This window comes from Phyllostomus hastatus, unplaced genomic scaffold (genome assembly GCF_019186645.2).
Source record: "Phyllostomus hastatus isolate PE091 unplaced genomic scaffold, TTU_PhHast_1.1 phas_contig_84, whole genome shotgun sequence".
NCBI classification, from domain to species: Eukaryota; Metazoa; Chordata; class Mammalia; order Chiroptera; family Phyllostomidae; genus Phyllostomus; species Phyllostomus hastatus.
This window is the reverse complement of record NW_025333969.1, coordinates 754,288-776,314: the sequence shown is the minus strand read 5'-3', so window position 1 is coordinate 776,314 and position 22,027 is coordinate 754,288. Positions and strand designations below refer to the sequence as shown.

Sequence of the window (22,027 nt, the reverse complement as noted above, 5' to 3'; positions counted from 1 at the left end):
AATACTTAAGTGTGCATTTGCTAATAACAGGAATATGCTTTTTATATTACCACACTACAATTACCTCCTTCAGTAAGTTTAACATTGGTAGTATAATTTTATCTGGCCTACTATCCTGATATAATTTCATCAGTTGACTCAGCAATGTTCTTTATAGTGTTCTTCCTCTCTAGCTTAGCATCCAGTAGAGTTGGGTACTCCATTTAGTTGTCATACTTCTTGGCCCTCCTCTAATCTAGAACATTTTCATAGGCTATCCTTGACTTTTCTGACATTGTCTTTTTGGAATAATACAATCTCCCTTTTTTGGTTAAATACAGTGTTTTTCATTCTGTATTCATCTGATGTTTCTTCCAAATTAGCTTAAGGTTATGCATTCTTATAAAATTACACAATTGATGTGTTTCTATCAGGGTATTGTAGTTTGTATGGCCATATACCCTTCACAGATGAAATTAATTTGGGTCACTTAGTGAAGGAGTTTCCCAATCCCTTCACCAGACAATTACTACCTCCCCTTACACTAATAAATAGAATGTAGGGAGACATCTTAAGGCCATACAAATACCCTTCTCCTCATCAAAATTTTCCTACATGTGGCATCGATTGGTGATTTTTTTCCTGATGCAATGTTTCCCATCCCCTTTGCAAAAAAACAATTTTTCCCAACTCTGGCACTCCCTCTGCATTCAACAGATGACATTCAGCATTCTGCTATAATTCCTCTGTACAATTTATCTATCATCCATGTTGACTCATAAATTTCCATTTTAAATGGTTTGCAATTTATAATTCACTTTGATTCTCAATGTGTTCTATATTTGACTTGCTCTATATTTGACTTGATATGCTCCCATTATTTTTTAACACTCCTTATTTTTGAACATGTTACAAGTTGCCCCCAAGCTCATCTTGTACCCATGTTGTCCAGGGTTGAAATCAGCCATTTCTCTGTTAGGCCTAGTGCATTTTAATGGGAATGGTATTAGAGATCAAGACTGGAACATTAGCTGTGCTCATAACTACTAGGATTGCTTTGTTTTTAGGTTCTTCCAGCAGTTAGAGATAAGAAACAGATGCTTATTATTCACATAAATATGAACATACATAGAGAAGATAGGAACACATATGCAAGTCCATCCATATATATATATATATATATATATATATATATTTTTTAGAAACCCTGAGTTCACTTCAACATCTTCAATTCTAATTCACTTCCTAGTTCATGTTGGTACATTAATTATTTTATAGGGAAAAAGTTGGCTCCCAACAGCACAAACACATTTACTTATTTGTTCAGTTCTAAATAGCTCTAGAATTATGCCTATAAATAAAAAAAAAACTTCTCAAAAGTTCAGAATGCTGTGATCTATATCCCTCACATGCCAACACACTCACTATCCTACCATGTCCCAAATTAAGGAATAGAGTCAAATACTGTGGCCACTAATTACTAAGATTTATTCTTTTCCTGATTTATTTCTTTACCCTTTCACTATGTTTAGGGTATTACTTAAAAAATGAATTCATTTGCTTAAGTTTTTAGTTTAGTCTTCTTCACTTCTTATTGATTTTATTTTGTTTTTTGAACATGTAAACAATTGAAAGACTTTAAAAAGTCAAAGTATGATGAAAGTTATACTAGCAAAGTGTTAATTCTCTCCTATATTCTTTCAACACAGCCTTCTTCCTTCTGTGTTCTAGGTTAAAAAAACTTTAATTTTTAATTTGCTCTTCCTATGTTTCTTCTTCATAAACCTCTTTATCTAAGTCTTCCTTCATTCTGAGTGGTAAAAATGAAAGAAAAACACCTACCTTCTTCAGACACCTCACACCATTAATCCTCAAAGTACCCCTGGAAGAAAAGTACCATTTCTGCTTGAGATAATGGAATTTTCACCTGGAAAAAGACTGTTCATATTGGAGCAGAAAAGAGAAAATAATTTGGTACATCAACATTTGTGACTTGGAGGTCAGAGGATAGGAATGGATCAGGGTCCTGCATATTTCTGTGACTAGAATCCTTCCATGCTCAGCCATTCTGAGATTGTGGGCATGCCTTAATAAAATAGTTTTACAGTGGAGTAAAAAATAGAAAAAGTGGGTCTCTAAAGAGCTATAACTTTGGGAGTCAAGATCTATGATGGCCACACTGTAGAGAAGAGATGCAAGCTCCAATTACAACTGCAGACTCTCCAAACCCCATCTATAGGAGGCAGAGATGGCACCTGGCTGCCTGATCATCAGTGATGACTTAGCAAGATATGTAGGATGCTGTGAGCAACCAGGCCACCTGAGTTAGAGCATGCATTGTGTGGTCATCACAATAGGCAAAAGAAGTGTACACAGCCTGGTAACCACATTCTTTCCCTTGAAGGTTGATAATAACTAGGGGTGACTTCTGGGACTAAGGAAATTCACCTGGATGCCTTGAAGTTATCTGAGCACGAAGGATTTTTAAAGACAGAGAATAGCATTCTCAAAACCAGCTGAGTAGAAAACCCTGAACCATTTGACTACTCCAAAAAATTTTATCACATTCCATATCTCAGTAAGTGAAAGATTGCCAACTTTATAGATGAGAAAACAGGCTCAGGAATACTGAGTAGCTTGGTGAACATCATATACTAAGTAAATGGCAGTACTAGATTTAGAACCTTAAACTTTCTAACACAAAGTCCATTCTCTGAAAACAATACAGAGAAAGTCAGGGACCTGACTTTCCAACCTGCATATTCTTAGGCAACTTACATCTCTTCTTCACTGCTCACTTTTCCCACCTTTTCAGTTAGGAGGTGGATAACGTTATATCTTTAAACTATCTTCCAGTTCTAAAAGGAAGTTTAACCTCTGTGAATACATTTTGGGGGAGGTCACTTTCCAATGACATTGGTCATAAGCAAAAGAAATGAATCAATTCAGGGAAGATGTGAGAAAGACATAGGTTGGCTGGGGTGTGGGTATTGACATTTTCTGGTCCCTATTGTCATGGTAGGTAGAGGCAGAGAGAAATGGAAATTGCTGAAAAAGCACCAAGAGAGTACCCCAGAAGTTCCCAGACTGAAACAAGTATGCTGGGATGGGAACAAGAGATGACTATTGAAAACCTCTTTGGATTTCTGTCAGTCTAGAAGATATAGAATATAGACAGATATAGGTGATGATAGATTATGGATAAAGATATAGATAGATATAGACAGATGATATAGATAGATATATATAGATACAGATGGATATAACTTCTTATATCTAAATTATATAGATATAATTTTTTACAGGTACCTTATGAAGTAGAGAGTGATTCCCATGTATGCTATGCATGGGCAGATTGGGCTTCAAAGAAGTGAAGGTCTTGCCCATGGCATGCCACTAGTTAAGGAAAGAGGCAGAATTTCATACCCTCTAGCCTGCTGGACTCAAAAGAGCATCCTCTCCTGCTCTGTGCTGCAGCCTCAAGGAAAGAAGGGTAGTGAGAGTCAGCTATTTGGAAGAAGCCACATGGCATGCTGTTCTCTGGACTTTGAGATGTTACTGTGTGAAAAGAGTCCTGGGCTCTCACTTTGAAGTTTGCCTTTCCTTTTTTCCTACTTTTTGGGGAGTAAAATGTGACACTTGGTAATTAATTTTTCAGATCTACAAAGCCAGTGTTGAAAAGTCTGTGCATTAAACAATTCTTATTTCCATAACATCCCAAAGGGCACTGCTTTTTGATGCATCCCTGAAGCAATGATGCATAGCTTTTATTAGCCAAAAGTCTTTGCTTTGTGATGAAGTTAGGCATGTGAAACAGAAAAATAATTGGATATGTTTATCTTTAGATTTTTTTTATCTGAATCTCCTCAATGGGGCTGTCAGGAATTGTTCCCTAAGACAGGTCTACTCTATGAGAAAAGATAAAAATAAAAAGGATATTTACTATGTAGTTTCCACCTCATTCCAAGATCACTTGATGTGATTCAACAATAAGTGCAATGGAATGTGAAGCAAATAAATAAGGAGATCAGGGAGAATGGAGACCCAGTACAGTGTAGTAAATTAAGACTAGGATGACGTTAGGTAATGGCTGACAGTGTGCGAGTAAAGAAAGGTTTGGCAATGGTGTAATGGCAAAGGATGAGGGGACAGATGTACTGAACAGAGTTAGAATTGGATAATCCATGAAGTAAGTTAATTTCTCTGCAATTTTATTATGTTTGGAGAATAAGTGGTTATAGCTGGCTAAGGGTTTGGTCACAGGATGATGAAACAGTCCAGAGTGAGGTATGTTCTGAGGGCAGGAGGATAGGCATTAGCCAAATATCAGGATCTCAGGAAAGTGGGCTGTGGGATTATCCCTTTGACCCTTGACAGAGGTCAAAGCAAGGCATGGAATTTGGTGCCTTAGAAATTTCTTATCAAGGCCAGCACCACAGCAGAAACCAGGACTAAAGAAGTCAGGGATCAAGCAGGAGCCTCATTAGAAGGTTTGATAATTAGGCAAGGAGACCAGAAGGGAGCTGGAGGGCCAGCCACAAAAGATGGGCCATCTGGTCCCTCCAGCCATAGCAACTTAGTGAGCAGTGCTGTCCTATGGCCCAAGTCAAGGCCTCACCTGCCATCTCTTAGGCCTGTAGTGACACATGGCTGGGATTGAGAGGGCAATGCAGGGGCAAGAAACAAAGCAATCCTGACATTAAAATAAAACCACATGAATGGTTTTAGGTATATGACAGTAAGTGGGGACAACATATAGCAGAAAGGTACCTAGTATGTGCCTTGAGCTGTCCCATATTCTAGGGATAGAGAGACAGATAAGACCATGTCCCTGCCTTGTGTTAAGAAGGTTAAACTTGTACACAATTAACTGCTTCTACTACTATTACAGAAGCTGTTTTAATACTCAGTAGAGAAAACCATTACTTCTACCATGGGGAGTCAGGGAAACCATAAGAGGAAATGTGAAATTTAGATTGGATCTTGTAAAATAACAAGGAATTTTTCTAAAAACAGAGGAGAAAGTTAGAAAAGACACTTTAAACAGAAGTAACCGTGTGTTCTAGGAATAGATTCCTAAAAATATAGAAGTCCAATCATTGGATTTACCCATGGCAGGAAAACCCAGCTAGACATGTATGAGATAGAAAGTATTGACCAGAGTTGAAATAGAGCTCTAAATTATACAGAATAATTCTATTAAATAGAGTTCATACTCTTTAAGTAGGCTTTTCCCATTTTTTCTCATATTTATTTATAATTATTAAAAAGACACATGTAGAGAGGATTCATTGTCAATAATTGTGAGGACACTTCAGCTTAAATATGTTAAAGATCTTTTCCACAAGCCTTCTCAGAACTTTGAATATATTAGCATGCACTTGGGGTTTCAGTGAGGGTGGGAAGCATGAAGCTGTTCTTATATTTATAAGAAGATGGAATATTTTTCTAGCCCAGACATCAATGGAGTAGTCTAGGAAACTATGGCTTAAACATTCTGGGTAATCTAAGAATTTAAGGCCCATGTCACCATTTATTTTACCTTGTGACATATTTGTCATAGGTGTTTTCAAATTATGTGGTAATTGTTTCCATCCTTGTCTCCCCCAGACCTGTGCTATCCAGTATATTGACTTAGCACATGAAGTGTGGCTAGTTTGAGTTGAAACGTGAGTGACTGGGAAGTTACTAGGAAGTACCCATGCACCTTGAATTATGTTTCCACTGGACAGCACTACTTGAGTGAGGAGATCTTAATCATCTATATATTCTTGATGCTTTACAAATTTCTTGACAAATAATAGGCATTAATAAATATTTACTGAATATATTAAATAATTAAACGAGTTAAACTGTATACATAAACTATTGCACTTAAAGTCTTACACAAAATGCTTGTTCCCTTATTTTTACTATAATCTTAAAAGCTGTTTCTACTTATACATAAATGACATCTTTACTCATGTAAATGCCTCTCTTGCATGTATGAAATTAATCCCCTAAATTGCTTTAGGATGACTAGGAGCTAGCCCACTGAACAACAATATTCTCCTTTAAAAGAATCCAGAATTCTGGGCTATGAAGTCATTTATTACAGTTGGGAAATCTGCATATGAGTACCCAACAGCTCATGCGGCTACATGACTTTCTTCACCTCCTGCATTTTTGTTTTGGCCTCATCTCTCCTTTTTCTCTTGCCCCCAAGGAAGCTTCTTTTACAAAATTCAAAAACAAAACAAAAATCAATAACTCTCTGATCTCCAAAGCCTTGCCTTGTACTGAGTTCCAGACTTTCCGCAGTATTTGCAGCATTAAGTTCTCTCAAGCAAGCTTCCTATTGTTGTAATACCCCCATGTCCTCATAATGCTCTGATCCCCTCCTGTTCTAACTCCTTGTGAAAGGTCCTGTCTTCTCTTTCCCTTCTCTTTACCTTGACACTGGTTTTCTGGGTACCTGAATAAAACTCATCAATCTTAATAATGGAGATAATAATGTGTGCTATGACTACCCAGACACTTCAAAAGTTAAGTGAATTGATGAAAGTAAGCAGCTGTGTAAACTGCCAAGCATGAATGAAGTATGAAGTGTTACTCTTGGTAAATTGGAATGGAATGAAACAAGAAGACATCGTGATATGTTTTTCCTAAATTTACTTTAGGAAAAGCCAATTTATTCCTCCAAAGAAATTTAAGTCTATCTTCGTGTGGTTACAGGTGAGCCATCTAGATTGCTTTATAATTTTACCCATTAGATTGATACTTTACTTAGCATCCTGATTCCCTTCTTTTCTTCCTGACATGTGATTAAGAATATGGAAGAGTAATTCTACAGTAATGAGTGAAATTTCTTCCCATATTGTCCAAAATATTTCACTGCCTTCATCATTAGACAGTTATAATAATCTGACACAGAGAGAATTTACCTTCAATTGGCTATAAGTATTAGTATGAAGAATTTAATATCCTTTTCTTCCCTGGAGATTAATTGGCTATGTGGATTTTAGTGAGATAATAAACACAAAGCCATTTAGAGCAGTGATTAAATACTAGACTGTTGACTCAGATCAGCTAAGGTTTTGTTGTAAATTGAGAATCTGTGCACATTTCATCCCACACTAACAAGAAGTGGAGTCTATTTTTCTACAGTTTGAATCAGGGCTGGCCACATGATGTGCTTTGGCAATGGATCATTAGCCATTCCAATATAATCAAAAGAATGAAAAATAATTGCTGGTGAGATCTGCCCTCTTACAGTTGGGGAATGCTCTAGTAGCCAGCAAGTGGTGAAGTCTGAAAGCCTACTAGAGCTTGATGGATATGTTGCCACATCACTGTCATATTTTGGCCAACTGCCACACATATGAGGCCCTCCGATACCATGCGACCACTGACATATAAGAATGCCCCCAAACTGCCCAAGTAACAAACACAATGTTTAAACTAAAGAAATGGCTGTTGTTTGAAGCCACTATGTTTTGGGGTGGTCTGTATGTAGCAAAAGGGAACCAATACAAAGCTTTTATCTAGAAGTGGGGTGCTATTGTTAAAAGCAAACTCTTCAACACATGGCATTGACTTTGCAAATGGGCAGTGGATGTGATAGGGGAGTCAAGAGTTGGAAAACTTTAGTTTAAGGTAGTTATAAGCCTAAAATAATGCATATGTTAAAGCTTTTGTTTCAGAAATTATAGGTAAGGGCCATCCTGGCTCCTAGGAGAAAGAGCTGCCCTCCTGGGGCACTGCTAAAGATTACTGCCTAGAGACAAGTGGAGGCATCAGGGCCATTGTGCTCTAGGGAGAGAGACTGACCACCCATCCCTAGGAACAGCTAACTGCCCAGGACAAGAACACTGCAGTTTCTTTCACCTAATTCTCCCTGAAATTCAAAACCCCTCACAGGGCACCTTGTTTATTCCCTGTTATAAAAATATTGGTCTGGAAAGAAAATGTAAGACAGTTTTTTTAGGATGCAAACCTACTGTCTTCTCAGATCACTGGCCACCTGAACAAAATGCCCATAAAGATTCAATCCCTATCTCTGCTTATTGGGTTTGGCAAGTGACAGGCAGCATGAGCTCTGGTGTATTTTCTGGTTTCAGGTAGAGACTGGAAAAGCAGTGGGGAAGCTACTATCAAGGACAGTAAACTTTCAGTGGAGTCCAGTAAACTTATGACATTTTGTGCAAGAAAGCAGTTTGCAAAGCAGTTACCTGAAGCAAATTGAAGAATAAAGCAGTTACTTTATAACTTTTTTCATCTGTTTGAGTTTTCCAGACAGGATGTTGTATTGTTAGTCATATATACAACAATATATACTAAAGTAATAGAGGATCCCAAGCTTGCTGGATTGGAAAATGAGACTAATTTTCATTCCTACTCCCCAGGTGGTAAAAAGTCTCAAAGTAAACAGATACCCTGGGCCAAGGACAAAACAAAGTGTGGCTGTAGGTTCCTTTATTAAGACTTTGGAAAGGTTTATCATAGTGCCTAGTAGATTTTTTCAGCTACACAAATATGTTCCTAAGAATTCTAAAGGTATGTTTTTCTAAGAACCTAATCCCAAAATAACTACTTGTAAGGGTACAAGAAGGAAACAGACCTCAAACACTTTAGGTGTGGTTTTCAAAAAATGAACTTGTGTATAATCTGATTGCTATTGATGAAAATGACTCCCTTTGTGGTGCCTAGAGAAAGGAATTTCAAATAAAAGAGGTAGAGAAGTTTAAACTTTGCAGCAAGATTTTATTTGGAGTTGGGGAAAATAATATGCCCACAGGGACATACAAGGCAGACAGGCTCTAGAAGCAACTGCCCCAAAACTCCTGTTAATCCTTCACATTTTTTCTTGGTTCTTGGTAATGATCACAGACCATTCAAACCACCTAAGCCAACTTCCTGATCCTTCCAGGGCTTGAGTTGGGCCCACCCACTGACCAATACCTTTCCAGGATCTACAGGGATTCTGGGCCCTCTATCTGATTTTATTACCTTTCTCCTTTTCACCTGCTACTTTATGGCTCTTAGGGTGCATGTCCCCAAGTAGAAACACCTTCTCCTGAGCCACCTTGACTTCTATTGCTCATGCCAAAAGTTCTGTTATGTCTCTTGGTTACTACTGCACATATGCCCAGCAGAGGAATTTTTTCCTTCCTTTTTCCTCTGATAATCTGGTTCAAGGCTGCCAGCATCCCCTGGGGAGATTTCCCATCTCTCAGCAGATTAAATCCTCTCAATGGAAGTTCCCTGGAGTATGTGAATGAGTCTGTAAATGCTATAGCTTCCTCACAAATTTAGGAGAATGCTGTCCTAATATCTGATTCAGCTTCCCAATTTATTAAGCTTAATATCTGTTTCCCTTTGCTTCCTCTCTCATTAATAATTATATGACTATCTATGCTAAGTTGGTCAATAGAAAGTCCACACAATTTTTAAGGAATCTTAATAGCAAAAGGGCAACCAGCTTGGTAAAAAGAACTAAGATTGCTTAAAATGACAAAGTCCCCTGTTTCCAACATTGCATAAGCAAGACTTAGTGTGAGAAAGTTATTCAGTTGTTTCATAGGCTTCCTTTACATTAAAGACATGACTTCAGAGAAGGAAAGCTAAGAGGCCAGATTAGGAATCTATTCAAGGGAAGCACAACCAGGCTTTAATCCAGACTATAAACTCCTCAGCTAACAAACATAATTATGAGCTAAATGCATTGTTATTTTAAGTCACTACATGTTAAGATGGTTTGTCATACAGCAGAATTTCGCTGCTAGAGTTAAAAATCCCAGCTCCTCAATTTACTGAGATAACCTCCACCATTGTGAAATTTGAAACAAAAATTGTCTGATTTTTGGTTTTTAAAAAATGTAAAATAAGATTAACATACATGTATCATAAGTTTATTTCATGCTAATGAGATATTATATACCATGGGCTGTGCTTGAAAGTTTGATTTCTATAAAAATTGCAATTATTATTATTTTATGAGCCTCCATTTCCTCATTTATACAGGATGGTAATAATTACTACCTCTTGATTTTGTTTGAAAACTCATGAGAATACTTGGGAAAAACAGAACTTACACATCTGAATAGTTAGAGATCTATTGTGATCAAGAATGTGATTGTGGGAATTCCAGCCAAGATGGAGGCATAGCTAGAAACCCTTCAATTCCTCTCACAATCAAAAGGAGGATAACAACCAATCTAAAATCAATAAACAACCAGAAACACCAGAAAATCAAATTTCATGGAACTCCGACAACCAAGGAATTAAAGAAAAAATCAAACAGAACCATCAGACTGGTAAGGTGGACCCTTCAGGGCAGGCAACTTAGAGAAACTGAGGTGAGGTGGCTGAGGAGAGGGGCTGACTACCTAGCTCTGTGTTGCTGCGTGGGGGGAACTCACATAAGAAGGAAACTGAGACTCAGAGTTGACTGTGGGCTATGGCTGGGATTGCCACAGTGGGATATACTTCCAGTCTGACTCAAGAGTCTGTTGGAAAGTGCACTAGAGATGAGCAGGCGAGCTGCATTGCTCCCTCTCTGAGCCTTCCCCCACAGACTGCACTGTGAAGAGGGTTGCCCTGCCTGGGTGGATTACTAAGGCCCCGCCCCTTACAACTTATCAGGTGTGCCCAGACAAAGAAATATGGCCCAAATGAAAGAACACAGCAAAACATCAGAACTAAGTGATAAGAACATTGCCAACCTAACTGATGGAGAATTTCAAGCCCTGGTAATCAAAATGCTCACAGAACTGATTGAGTTTTGTTGAACTCAAATGAAAAAACAAATGAAAGATACCCAAAATGAAATAAAGCAAAATATTCAGGGAACCAACAGTGATGAGAAGGAAATCAGGATTCAAAGTAATGATTTGTAACAAAAAGAAGAAATAAACATCCAACCAGAACATAATGAAGAAACAAGAATCCAAAAAAATGAAGAGAGGCTGAGGACTTTCTGAGATAACCTGAAATGTTCCAATATCTGAATTATAGGGGTGCCAGTAGGAGAAAAGCAACAGCAAGAAACTGAAAACTTATTTCAACAAATAGTGAAGGAAAACTTCTTCAATCTGGTGAAGGAAATAGACTTCCAGGAAGTCCAGGAAGCCCAGAGAGTCGCAAAGAAGTTGTACCCAAAGAGGAACACACCAAGGCACATAATCATTAAGTTACCGAAGATTAAAGATAAGGAGAGAATCTTAAAAGCAACAAGAGAAAAGGAGACAATTTCATACAAAGGAGTTCCTATAAGGCTATCAGCTGATTTCTCAAAAGAAACTTTACAGGCAAGAAGGGGCTGGAAAGAAGTATTTGAGGTCATGAAAAACCAGGACCTACATCCAAGATTAATTTATCCAGCAAAGATTCCATTTTGAATGGAAGGGCAGATAAAGTGCTTCCCAAATAAGGTAAAGTTAAAGGAGTTCATCATCACCATATGAAACATTAAAATGACTTATTTGAGAAAAAAAGATTAAAAATATGAACAATAAAATGTCAACAAACTCATAACTATCAACAAATGAACCTAAAAGAAAAATAATGAAAACAAAAGCTAAGCTAACAGCCAGAACAGGAACATTTTCAGAGAAATGGACATCACACAGAGGGAGTTCAGTGGTGAGGGGGAAGGAAGAAATGGGTGGAGGAAGGTACAGGGAAGAAGAAGCAGCATAATTAGTAGGCATAAAATAGACAGAGAAAGATAAAAAATGGCATAGGAAACAGAGGACTCAAAGAACTTATATGTACAACCCATGGACATGAATTAAGGGAGGGGAATGGTGAAGGGTTGGGGGGCACGGTGGAGGGGACATAAAGGGGGAAAAATTGGGAAAACTATAACAACATAATCAATAAAAATACTTTAAAAAAAGAACGTGATTGTGACTTTAACTCCTGTTACCTTTTCTGACATGGAAAAAGGTATGATTAAGATATAGATATGTAGATATACAGATATATACCAAGCATATTTTATATATAAATGCTTTATATATTAATATATTTATATGTAATTATATATTTGTATATAACATACATAATACTTATATATGTGAAATACATGTGTATAATATATAGTACATATATACTTATTATGTTATATTAAGAGATCTGTAAAGGTATCTTTTCTAAATTTCAAATATAATCTCCTAATCTGACTGAGTGAGTGAATGCTGGACTTAAGTATGCCTTATGTCTTTATACTACAATTTCTATAGTCCCAGACTATTCTTTCTAGGCTTAAAAGGTCCTAGGATTCTGTTTTATCCCCCTGTGAACACACCCTTCCTCTCCAACATTCTACTCTCCTCCCTGGAATTATCTCAATTTCTCGTCACCATTCATTTTTGGCAGCCTCTTGCAAACAGACAAGTCTCTCTCTCTCTCTCCCTCTCTCTGTAGATCAATATTTATTCATTTGTGCTGGACATTTAAGGAATTTTTCACTCTGGTTCTTTACTTTTAGGAAATTATCTAAAATAATTCTTTGATAATTTTCTTTTTTAAACCAACACTCCTATTGCAAACAACTACCATCACCAGTATCACCAAAAATCTCATTAAGAAGTAGCCTTCAAATGCATATATATATATAACAAGGAAGCCACAAAGAGTAACAAGTAGACCACCCTGGAGGAAGGAGCAAAGAAAGAACAGAGGGGGAACTCCTAAGGGCCACCTGGGGAACAGATGAGAGTGATTCCTTGATACTAACAAAATAATTCCACAGTCACAGATACCATGTGGGAAGCACCAAGGAAAGGGTGTACATCTGTGGACAGCAGTGGTCTAAGAGGGCTTCCTGGAGGACAGGAATTAGCAGAAATAATACCTTAAGGATAAGTATTATTGAAATAGTCATTCATCTCATTTAATAATATTTAATGAGTATCTGCTATGAGCCAGATATTTTACTACATAATAAGAAAATAATAATAAATAATGATAATATTAATAATAATGGCCTGTCTGTGTGTTGCATTCTGTAATTCACAGTTCAGTTGGGAATGATGAGACTGACTATTAGGGAAAGGAAATAAAAGGATAAATGGGGATTGATGAATACCTTTGTGTTCCTTGGATTGGGTTGATACTTTATGTCTGTGATTTATAGAAACCACTCTCTGAGGTCTGTTCAATTGTCATCCTCAATTTAGAGTTGAGAAATATTGAATCAAGAGGGATATTAGGTGACCTGACCAAGTCACAGAGCTTGTGCTAGTAGAGCAGGAAACTGAAGCAAGATCTGAATTTCTTCAAAACCACCCCTCAGGCTGGAAGAATCAGAAGGTACAGTCAGGGTTCAGTTTGAACAGAGTCCTGAAAAAGAAGGAGAGAAAAATGAGAGTGCAGAGTGGTGGAAAGAGAGAGGGAGAAAGAGAAATAAGTCAGGAAGAAGAAGAGGGTAGACTCTTTTCTTACAGAAGCCAAGTGCACTCACCACAGAACATCTGTCTCCCAGGGACTAGTTAGCACCTGAAGTACTTTTTCCAATCCAAAGATATTCTTTTTTGTAATCACCAGTTACTCCGGTCATTTTCCTAGGATAGTTGATGAATGTTGAGATTCCAGCAGGTCAGAGGTTTCACTAACACCCTGCAGTTAATGATGGTGATATTCAGAGCAGAACTGATAACTCACACTTGGAATGGATTCCCACTTATAAAACCAGACTCTCCCAGGACCTGTGCAGTTTGATTTTCCTGTACCCAAGCACTTTAACAAGCTACTGATAGCTAGTAATAACTTGTGAAACACCCTGGTCAGAGAACAGAGTAGTTTATCCCTGAATAATTTAGCAGATTTATTTTGTTATTTGGAGACTTTGTAAAAGGATGATTCATTTTCCCCCTGCTCTTAAGTGATTCTCTGAACCATCCTACTCAATTTTGACACACTGACTCTTATTTCTGCAGAAGTTGGAAAGTGTAAAGTTCAATCCAGAACCCAGATTGGAGAGACATCAGCCAGAATATGGGGTCTTCAAACAAAGGAGTGCACTTGGATTTCTGCCAAAAATCAGAACATGGTCATTAAGAGGAATGCCCCCAACAGGTCACACAGACCCCTCCTGCTTCCAGCATGTACAGCACAGCACCTGTAAGACTCTATTGCACTGATTTGCTTTCATGTGAGCCTCCCCCATGCAACTGTGTATCCTTCCATGTCAAAGACTCTGTGTGATTTAATTCCTGGACCAAACCCAAACCCAGGGCCCACCCTGAATAATAATGACCTGAGCTAGCATGTGTTCATTTGTTTTCACATCTGTTGTCCACTTTCCTGATAATAGCACTTCAGTGTCCTGTTAAGAAGTCAGCCTTTCCCTTTCTCAGCTCCTGTTATGGGTGGGGCTAAACTTTTCCAGAGCAGCAGGTAAGACACTGGACATGGGAGTGGGTTCTCTAGCCCAGAGGGCTTGGTCAGGCCTGGGCACATTATCCTATTAGTGCCTAGGAGAATAAAGTCCAGGGCCTTTCCACAATCATCAGGACAGAAATTTTCTCTTTCTACAGAGGCTCTTAACTCAGCAGGTTGTAAGGCTGAGCTATCTGTTAATATATTTGTAATTGTATACAGAGAATCTAACTAATGAAAAAAAAAATGAAGGAAAAAAAGTTTTGGACCTGGAGAGTGACAGAATCCTAATGACATAAATTGAGCCTCTAGATTCACCCCTTCCTGAAGCCATTACTGTCGATTCTTGGATGCACTAGACTCCCTTCATTTTCAGCATTGTTCTATTATACATTACTGCAGAACAAACAATCCTAGAACTTACTGACATTAAAAATTCATCCTGCTTTATTCTCAAAATAATCCACTGAGGTAAGTACAAAAGTAAATGAGATACATAAACCACGACTTCAGTGGGGGCTCTGCAGATTTCATAAACTCCTTGTGTCCAATAAAGGGGCTGAAGAGGCACACCCTGAGAAATATTCTTCTGGATGGTTCAATGTCTTGTTCCTGAATTAGGAAGGGCACTGTGGCTCTTAGAGATTCTCTCTTATTTCAGCTGGATGTGAGGGCCTCTCAGAGTCTGGAAGAAGACAGGAAACAAGTGAATGCTGTTTTAATTAGCACCAATACAGACTCATATGCCACCAAGGCCTCCCTCCACAGTCCCTATGATAGGAACTGTGATCTCCCTCGGTACCTGCAGCAGGCAGCACTGGGCATCCTTGGCTGGTGTACTAAGCAAGGGCAAACTGCATGGAAGAATAGAAGGAAAAGGAATAGCTGTATGGATGCTATAACTAGCTTCACTTCCAGGGTTAATATGCCTTGCTTCCTTGTGCAAGAAGGAGATCTATCCCAGAAAAACCTTCTCTCCCTCCTCCAACACAAACACACACACACACTTCTTTAAATCTTTAGACCCTCCCCTTGATTTCCTTTTAGGCAAATAACTTCATGAAAAGTTTCACTCAAAACGTTAGCCTCCCAACCACTAAAAACATGTTGGTTATTCTGAAGTTCTCAAAAGATTTTCACATCCTATGTAGTGCACCACCAGAGAATTAAGAGAACAAGAATTTCACATATTTTGTAAAAAAGGAGAGAGATAAAACAGTAGTCATCAAAGTATTGGTTATATTTCTTGCTGAGATATAGATGTTCATAACATTGAAGCAAATGCTTAAAGCATGGAAATGTGAAGTAACCTTAGAAAATTTAAATGTTATGTTTTATTTTGTGATTTTAAGCCAACAACCCTTCATTTTCTCTGCAGAATTTATTTTTTATATAATGTCATTTTTTTTCATTTATAGGAAATCTAATTCCACTGATCTTGGTTTATTGTTAAAAACAAATGCTTTCCTTTAATGTAACCCTCCCTTTTTTGTACTTTGCTTAGAAAAAAAAGAAGAAAATTACCTATAAAGAAAACAATGACTTTGGCTGGCATGAGGTGAGGGTGATTTAAAATGTTTTCATCCAATTGAAAATAAAACTGGTGGCCCTTTATAGCTGAACTCTTAGAAACTATCCTGCACATAAATGGAGTCCATGTGAATATCGCATGCAGCAATATGAGAAAATGTCACTAACTCGTCCTTCTTCCATGAAGAAATGTCTGCCTTTCTGCTCTGAGGGATTGAAGAGGGCCAGATCAGATGAGAGGCAGTTTTTTCTCCTTTCTCTTATTTGTGTGTTCCATTTTCTTACAAGCCTGTGGAAAGGAAGCCTCAAATGGGAAAATAAAAGGGGGCAGTATTACCCCTGCATTGTTTTTATAGATGTCTATTCATGAAACATCAAAGGATCCCTCCTACATTGATGAGAGTGTTGACCACAACTGAGCCACACGGTATGGGCTGGACAGGGGAGAGCAAATGGCTGTGTGGCAGCACCTGGGCTGAGGCTTGCTCTAGGCCAGGACAGAGCATGTGGACAGTTCACTGAGTGAGAGAGTTAAAAATCAAAAATCTACAAGCACCTCATGTTTCAGATGGGGTTATGAGAAGGGTGGTTTGAGAACAATATTGCCTTGCTTGAAAACAAGATTAATTCTGTTTTGCTTAGGATTGCCTGATAAAACACAGGATGCCTCCCTGGCTGGTGTGGCTCAGTGGATTGAGTGCCTGCCTTCGAACCAAAGGGTCACCAGTTCAATTCCCAGTCAGGGCACATACCTGGGTTGCTGGCCACATCCCCTCTTGGGGGTGCAGTTGGGGGCACATGAGAGGCAACCACACATTGATATTTCTCTTCTTCTCTTTCTACCTCCCCTTCTCTAAAAATAAATAATAAAAAAACCACACAGGATGCCCAGTTAAATATGAATTTCAGATAAACAATAAATTGCATGGAATGTAATTGTATTAAAATATTGTATGTTGTTATAAAAATTATCTGGCAAAATCCAGCAATTCTAATTTTGCCATGTATTTCCTGTATAACCTTAACTTCTCCATGCTTTGTTTTTTTGTTGGAATAATAATACCCCTCAATAGAAATAATAACAATAGCACTTCTTTATAGGCTTGCTATGAAGATTAAATAAACTACTATTTCTAAAGTACTGGTTGTTGAGGCAACTAGATCCACTGATGGGACTGTCAAAAGTGGTTTATACTAGATGAAAGCAAACCCCATTAACTTTGCTGTTATGAGGGAAATGCAGAAAATTGGTCTAGAATCCATTTGAGGTATTGCCTTTTTAGGGGTGAAAGTGGAAATAGAGGAGAAAGAGCAGAAATCTTCTTGGATTAAGATGGTGTCTATGTCTATCTTAATCCAAGATTAAGAATCAGAACAAGCCAAGGGCTACCCAAGGGCCAGTTCTTCCCAAAGTTCGCTGCCTGGCACCTCAGGTATGATTGCAGAACCTAAAGTGGTTGGAGCTGTGAGGACTATAACACTTATTATCTCAGTCCTATTAATACACTGTGCTAGTCACTATGGCACAATTGATATATTACTTTTTCTGAGCTATGCTTTCAAATTAGTAACATGGCTTGGCCTTTTCCTAGGAGTGGGTAAGGTACAAGTGGATAGTTGTACAAGTCTGGTATAGATGCAGTGCCATGTTGAGGGGCATGTAGGATCATAGCCAAGAATAACCACATGTCAAAAGCCAGAGTGGCAACAGGATAACAATATGACAATGGGCAATCCCTTCTCTAGCTTAGGGAACCATAGGCAAGGTGATGTGAAGAACACACTGAGAGACAAGTGAGCATTTGCAGCAGTAGTCCTGAGTGGGGACTCCAGGCAAGAAACATCAGGGCTTTGCTCCTGGTCACCATGGAGCTTGACAGAAGCCAGGCAGGCCTCGCATCTCATCAGCCATCACTAACCAAATAGTTATGCCTGACTTTGTATTTGTTATTTTGCATTTATCTTTCCAGTGCCTTCTATTATGGACTGTGCTTTTTCTTCCTCCTTCCATTTTTTTCCTCTGTTAATGTCTATCAGTTCCAAGAGGTAGAGGGCATCCTCAGACACATTCTTACCCTGGTGTCCACAGTCCTTTCCACTCACACTCTGGTAACTCCCCACTTAACACTTCTGGTGTGGAATGAGTGAAAAAATTTCCTCAGTAATCAGATGTACAGAACCTTGTAGGACCTTGCAAAGGCCTCAAAGGTCCTGCATTTAGCAGCTTTCCCTGGGCCCTACTGGGTTGGTCCATGGTGCTCCTCTCTCAGGTCTCAACCATTTGGTTTTGCTGAGCTCAACAAGCATTTAATGAGCATCTAGCACAAGCCTGGCTGAATGTTCACCATGCAATGTATCGCCTAATACTTATTGACCATTGACTATATGCTAAGCCTATAAAGTATTTTCTTACATCACATTTCTGTGGTAAGTATAATTATTAATCCTGTATCACTGAATCCTGTCTTATAGGAACTCATAAATCAAGACTTCTAATCATATTACGGTGTGAATATTTAGTCAAAAAACTGTCTTAGTTCCACTTAATTGGCACTAAGCTAGGACTAACCTAGCATTTGGACTAACCTAGCACTCTGCTAGGTTCTGAAGTCCAATATTAGAAAAGCTAGGCATGGACTCCAACTCCATGGCATGCACATTCCCTCAGGAGGTCACCAAACAAGCAGGTGTTTTGTAGCCCCTTCACCATTTGTGAGTGGACACGATAAATCAGGAATGCCCTGCCTAACCTGAGGGTGACTTTCTCGAATAAGTATGTGTTCCAGTTCTCTATTATAAACTCCAAAATTTGCCAGCTTAAAACAATGGTGTATCATTTTCTCACATGGTTGTGGATTTGTAGGCTCAATGATGCAGTGCTTACTCACAACGTCTCTGATTGCTGCTGTCAGTTGTTGCACAGTGCTGGAGATATCTGAGGTCTTGGCATGCTGGATATTGAGATAGTTTCTCACTCATGGGTCTAGCCCCTGGGCTGGTACAGCAGAACAGTCAGGGCTGGTCATGCATCTGCACTTTTAAGTGACTTTTCCCTGTGGTTATCTTGGGCTTTTTTACAGCCAGGTGGGCTCAGGGACTTGAACACACTTCAGGGGTGTCCAAACTTTTGGCATCTCTGGGCCACACTGGAAAAAGAGTTGTCTTGGACCACACATTAAATGCATTGACATGTAATCATGAAAATATCTCATAATGTTTTAAGTAAAGTTACAATTTTGTGTTGGGCTGCATTTATAGCCATCCTGGGCTGCATGTGGCCCATAGGCCGCAGGCTGGACACCACACCTTACATGGTGTCTGACGCCCTCCAGAACAAGCATGCCAAAAGATCATTGAGGAAAGCACAGGGTTTCCTTTAGCTTAGCCTCAGAAGCCACCCAAACTCTGTATGCCACATTCTATTAATTATAAGTGAATCCCAGTCCAACTCAAATTCAAGGGAAGCAGCCTTGCATTCAAAATCCCTGAATTCAGGGAATCGGGTTTATTGGGGGGTCTACAGAAACTAGATACCACAATAAGGGATGTGGGCAATAATATATGTATGTGATAAAAGAAAAACTGATGAGGTCCTAAAGTAATTATAGTAAAGGTTGCTATTGACTGAAGATCTACTCATTAGGCAACAGACCATTCATGTTTATATATTAATATATTATATATATTTTAAATAATGTATTTATAATTATAACCATCTTACAAAATGGGCATCACAACTTTTGTTTTAAAAAGGGGGAGTCAGATTCAGAGAATATAAGTAACTGTACTCACGGAACTATTTCCTTCCATTGAACACATTAAGATTTGAAAAAAAGGTGAAGCTGACTTTTAAGCACATTTCAAGGTCACTTTTTTTTATTATTTTACAACAAAACTGACTGGCTTGCTTTATTGGAGAAGGGGATGTGGAGCGAACAATGTGAAGACAGTTGGGATGAACCTGAAGTTGGGAAGAACACCCTCCCCTCCCCATACATGCCCACAGCCCCAAATAAAAAATAACCAGCTATGGGAAAGCAGCTGAGACAGTGACTGGGCACAGGGGACAGAGACATGAAACTTGAAGACAGAAGAGACCATGCATGTGCTGGGAGGTCCCAGAGGCAGTGACTGCAGAGTAACATGGGCATAAGTCTCTGTATCTTCCACACAGGTTCACTCAGTGCCTGAGGATCCTTCTGCATCTGTTCCAGGATGAGCTATACCGGGTCACTCATGATCTGCTGCACCTCTGGGTCAGCCATGGCCCACTGCTTCACATCTTTGGGGCTGTTGTGTCAGTTGTACTGGGCCATCATGCAGCGTTGGTACCCATCTGCTGCCTCCTTGCAGTTGGAGTCCAGCTTTAGCGCCTTCTGGTAGACATCCATCACTTTTGTGTAGTCTTTCATCGCTTCCAGGGCAGCTGCCTTCCATGTATAACCCTTGATAAAGGTTGGCTCTAGCTGGATACACTCTTCACAGTCCTTGAGTACCAGCTGAAGCTCCAGGAGTTTGGTGTAGCAGGCTGGTCGATTGCTGTACACCTTGGCATCTTTTGGGTTTTGCTTGATGGCTTCTGTATGATACTTCATGGCTTGGGGATAGTCCCCTTTCTGGAAACATTCATTGCATTTGTTCTTCTCCTCCAAAGCCAGGTCAGGGTTTATGTAAGCCAGCTGCTCCTTCAAGATTTTCTCTGCCTGTTGGCATTTCTTGAGCACATCTGGTGTTCGGTGCTCTGTCAGAGACTTGTTGTAGAAATGGATGGCATCCTTGTTTTTTTCTTCTTTGAAGTAGGAATTGACAATTCATGCCTAAGCTCTGGCAATCTGCTGGTAGTCTTCCCAGTTTTCCTGCCCCACTTCAATGGCCTTCTTGCAGAGCTCCCGGCACTTGCTGTAGTCACCCTTTTCGAAGTGCACAGCTGCTTGGTTGGTCATGTAAGTCACGTTGGTGGGGTCCAGGTCCTTGGCCCTGTCGTAGTGCTTCAGGGCTGTGTCAAAGTCCTTCTTCTTGTAGGCCTCATTCCCCAGCTTTTTTTCTTTCAGGGCCTGCTTCTTATTCTCTGGAAGATGCTCTTCCATTGGTTCTGGCTTGGTCTCCTTTTTGGGAGGCAGTGGCGATGTTGAGACCTCCCCCTCCTCCTCTTCCATGCCACCCAGGTCGAACCCCAGGAGGACACTGAGAGTGGTCATGACCCAAGGATCTCGCAGTTTCATGCCCAGGTCACACGGCCTGTTTCACAGCTGCTCTATCAGTGTGCGGTAGGAAAGGTCACTGAGTGGCACCCTCCTCCTGGGATCGCTCTCCAGTTTCTGGTACCGGTTGGGCATGTTGAAAGGGTTCATGAACTTCCTCTCTGCCAACCGGGCCTCCATGTTCTGTAAACCCTCTTTGAGCTGAGGGTTATTTGCTTCATGCTTTAAACCCTCCTTGTAGGTCCGCTTGGCTTCTTCGAATCGGTTTAAGAACTCAAGAGCGGCTGCTTTCTGAGAATAGCCCTTGCCCCGGTCAGGCTTCAAGTCCACAGTTTCGCAGCCATCCTCGTAGGCCCTCTGGTAGTCTCCTTTCCTGGTGTAGGCAGCCGAGAGGTTGCTGTAGAGCACGTGGTTCTGGGGGTCCAACTTAATTGCTTCAGAGTAGCACTGCAAGGCATCGTCAATGTTGCCTGCGCTCAGGGCCTTGTTGCCCTTCTCTTTCAGCTCATTCACCTGCTCCATAGCCCAGCCAGGAACCCAGTTGAATCGACTCTGTCTGCGCCGCATTACCCCCAAGGTCACTTCTGTTTAGATAATCACCAAAGATTTCATAAAGAAGGTGATGCCCTCACTGTGTCTTAAAAATACATAGGGGCCTCCCAGACAAAAGAAAATAAATTACAAAAAGGACTGTATACAAAGTATTCCTGTGTTGAAAGCCTGCACTCTACTCAGCATTGATAAAGCACAGGATTCAACGGCAAAGCTTAGGCTGCACAAGAAGGCAAGGAAAGTCTATGTATGGCCATGCATACCGAGGCAAGAACTTTATCCTGTATCAATGGAGAGTCAGAATCATTTCCACTAGGCAAATAGCATACTCAGTTCTCCTGGCTCTTCTGGAGAGGCATGAGGTTCTAGGTCTCAGAGTAATCCATATTCTTCTCTCAGCA

General features: G+C 39.6%; 1 pseudogene; it reads right to left on the bottom strand.

Annotated features, from left to right (window-relative positions):
- Nucleotides 1–19,757: 19,757 nt before the first annotated feature.
- Nucleotides 19,758–21,596, bottom strand: LOC123826629 (annotated as a pseudogene).
- Between the last annotated feature and the right edge of the window lie 431 nt (nucleotides 21,597–22,027).